General features: G+C 30.4%; 2 long non-coding RNA genes across 2 annotated transcripts; both read right to left on the bottom strand.

Moving 5' to 3' along the window:
- Nucleotides 1-307: 307 nt before the first annotated feature.
- On the bottom strand, nucleotides 308-1505 carry LOC145117577 (uncharacterized). Its single transcript, XR_013712710.1, has 4 exons — nucleotides 1412-1505; nucleotides 1102-1152; nucleotides 883-953; nucleotides 308-623 (listed from the first exon to the last, which is right to left on the bottom strand). It is a non-coding gene; the product is annotated as an uncharacterized LOC145117577 (long non-coding RNA).
- Nucleotides 1506-1673: 168 nt separating this feature from the next.
- Nucleotides 1674-2615, bottom strand: LOC145110988 (uncharacterized). The gene is made up of 3 exons (XR_013710149.1): nucleotides 2555-2615; nucleotides 2088-2138; nucleotides 1674-1702 (listed from the first exon to the last, which is right to left on the bottom strand). It is a non-coding gene; the product is annotated as an uncharacterized LOC145110988 (long non-coding RNA).
- Between the last annotated feature and the right edge of the window lie 1212 nt (nucleotides 2616-3827).

The raw sequence follows: 3827 nt of genomic DNA, 5'->3' as shown, positions 1-3827 counted from the left end.
TGGTGTTGGTTCCATAGCAAAATCTGTGGTGTTGATTCCATAGAAAAATCTGTGGTCTATATTCTATAATCGATTCCATAGCAAATTACGTAAACATGTTTCCATAGCAGAGAGCATGGCTATGGATGGATAATTAATTTAGAAATTAAATACAAATTATTTTGTACTAATATATAAAAACAAAAATAACAAAAAACCAAAGAACATTTATATTATAAAATATAACAATAAATATTTCTTACATGGAAAATAAAAAGTAGCTAATCAAAAATAAATACTTTGCAATAAACAAATCAACACTTTATGATCTACTAGTTTTGTAGTTCTTTAATAGCATTAATAACAACCATTTCCTATTATAGTTGTTTATTAAGCTTGCTTGATTCTTTTGTGGTGTTGGTCATCTTTGGCCTTCATTATTTCCTTAAGTTCTTCGTGTTTCTCTTTTTGTTTAGTAACAAGCTCCCTCCATTCTTCCACTTTATCACTTTTTCCTAGAATGTAAGATACATCTGTTGTATCATTAACGTTAATCATTGGAACCGCATTTGAAAATAAGCCAATATAGGTTCCCTTTGTCTTATCACCTAATACCCCTTTTGGTTTCAACTCGGACATATTTCCTTATTACAAGTAAAAAAATAGTCAATACCAATTAATTAACCTGTGATAACATACTAGTACACATGCAGTTTCATTCACCTATAATTGAGTTATTTTTCAAAGTAAGTTGCTATATTAGGAAGAAATACAAGTAGATTGGTATAACGAACAATTCTACCCAATAATAACAGTAAAAATTTCTTTATGTCGTTGAGAAATGCAATTTAACATAACTACAGGAATAAAAACTTAGTGGTAAGGTGAATAGAGGCTAAAAACCTTGAAACTTTGTTATCTCTGATTTACGTTTGGTAACCAGTAAATTGGTTAAATCTTGTGATCCCTATCTCCTGTTGAGATTTTTTTAACAAAAGGTGTGTCATTCTCTGATATATATATATATATATATATATATATATATATATATATATATATATATACACTACTTTCTTGATATGAACAGTTAAATATTTATCCTAAGGGAAATCTAGATGCTACCATGTCTCTCTTTTGCTCATACCCCTTTTGGTTTCAACTCGGACATATTTCCTGATTACAAGTAAAAAAATAGTCAATACCAATTAATTAACCTGTGATAACATACTAGTACACATGCAGTTTCATTCACCTATAATTGAGTTATTTTTCAAAGTAAGTTGCTATATTAGGAAGAAATACAAGTAGATTGGTATAACGAACAATTCTACCCAATAATAACAGTAAAAATTTCTTTATGTCGTTGAGAAATGCAATTTAACATAACTACAGGAATAAAAACTTAGTGGTAAGGTGAATAGAGGCTAAAAACCTTGAAACTTTGCTATCTCTGATTTACGTTTGGTAACCAGTAAATTGGTTAAATCTTGTGATCCCTATCTCCTGTTGAGATTTTTTTAACAAAAGGTGTGTCATTCTCTGATATATATATATATATATATATATATATATATATATATATATATATATATATATATATATATATATATATATATATATATATATATATATATATATACTACTTTCTTGATATGAACAGTTAAATATTTATCCTAAGGGAAATCTAGATGCTACCATGTCTCTCTTTTGCTCATACTCCAGTCTGAAAATAATAAAAGGTCACCACACAAAATTTTAAGTGGGAGATATAAAAAGAATATGAATCAATAAATATGAATAGATAATGATTGAATATGAGAGACATTATATCAAATCATATTCATATAGTATAAAATCTGGGAAAAACAATCCTCAACTAACAAAAAAACATGCCCTAAAACAGAGACGACTGATAAGGACAAAAAACAGTTCTACTTTTGTTATATAATATTATAATTATAGCAAAAAAACACTATTGTAAAACTAATTTAATTATCAATTTCATAAAACTCTCAAAGCAATGAATATGAAAACCTATGTCTCAAAATTCACATATGCAAAAAGCCTTTAAAGTTTAGATAATAAAAAAAGGAGATGATTGGCAAAACCTGATACATGAGAGGGAGAGTACATATGATTCGTTCGATTACATACATCACCTGCAAAAACAATATATTTTTATTCTTGTTTTACCCTTCTTCCAAGCTCACACTATTAGCTGGAAGAAGCATACTTTTGTGGTATAGCCACTGAATTCTTGACCAAGGGTCAAGGGTGTTGTGTATATTGAGTGTGGGTATGCCCAATTTTAACTATATCAGAGAACTTGTTTGTCTGTTAACAACAATAACAGGTAACCCTAATTAAAAGGCATAAATAATAATTGGCTAAATTTGAGATCACCAAAAAGGTTTAATCGCCTTTTATTGTAGGGAAGTATGTAACTGCTTAAGTTTTGGAATAAGTCTTAAATTGATTTCTGTAGCAGCTGCAATATGCATTACCTATGAACAAAAACCTCAAACCTCAAACCTGGAATAACAAGAAGAAAAAAAAACTATAATGAATAAATTACCACTAGAAGCTTGATTTCATCAGTCTCATCCTACACAATAACAATAATTAGTGAAAATTTGTTAAAACCTCAAATCAAAAAATATGTATCATGTTCCTGTCTTACATTTCAGATTTTAAATCGCAGGAGGGTTGATAATCAATAGAAAATTAGAAGAAAATCATACCAAATGAATCAAATGACGATATAGATCAACCGATCGTTGGTCATCACACCAGAAATACAGATAGAGAGACAGAGTGAGAGAGAGTCTACAGTAGGAGGGAGAGACAGGGTTTAAAAAGAAAGGGTGCGTAGTTTTGGGGTTTCTATGCAGAGAAAAAGCTTTGTTGATCACCTGTAACCATTGCTATTTGGGTCGCAATATGTAGCTGGGGTGAAGAAAGATAAGACGCATAAATCTGAAAATTAAACAAACAACTGATGATTGAATGATGGGGCTTCAATAGTAAACCAACAAATACGTAACAAAATTGTCCCAAATCCAGGAAGAGTTGATAGCGGCTAGGGTTACGGTAGTGGTCGGAGTGGGTGGCCTTCGATCTCATGATTCCTTGTTTCATCGAAGCCTTGAAGAGTAAATACTTGGGTGGGAGTGATGGCTAGGGTTTTTAGAGAGAGAGAGGATGAATTTCTTGAGCGAGAGACTATCCGATAGAGTCTTCGCCATCATACTGGAATGTCGGCCTCAATTTGGGAGGTAAAGGTGAACCAGTTGAGGGTTGTTCTTGTTATCAAATAAAAATCTGATTTTTGGGTCAAAATATAAGCGAGATAATGTAGCGGGATTTATAGAAAGGAAATTACGTCAAAATTTGGAAAGGGTGAAAATTTAAATGAAAAGTTGAAAATAAATTTACATATTTGTATTTTTATTTATAAAATTTTAAATTTATTTTATCTTAATTTTATAATTTAGTTTATGAAAATATTTATTTTTAAAAAAAAATTATAAATTTTTATTAAGACGCATAGGTTATAAGGATAAGCCATAACCCTTTGCTAAAATCCCTAACTCATAATACATAAGCCTAACCCTAAGCCCCAATCCATAAGTTATAAGCTATAAGCCCTAAGCCAAGATCCCTAATCTATATGCAATAAATCATAATCCATAAGCCATGTAGGAATGAGCCTTAATCTGTAAGAATTAAGTTATGTGGGTTAGGGTTTAAGGGTAAGTCATATGAGTTAGGGTTTAAGGGTTAATGACATTAAGTCATATAGGCTAGGATTTAAGGGTTATGACATTAAGTCACATGGGCCAGGGTTT

This window comes from Lactuca virosa, chromosome 5 (assembly GCF_052849685.1).
Source record: "Lactuca virosa cultivar CGN04683 chromosome 5, Lactuca_virosa_CGN04683_v6, whole genome shotgun sequence".
NCBI classification, from domain to species: Eukaryota; Viridiplantae; Streptophyta; class Magnoliopsida; order Asterales; family Asteraceae; genus Lactuca; species Lactuca virosa.
Note: the sequence above shows the minus strand (reverse complement) of the source record. Positions and strands in the feature narration are given on the sequence as shown.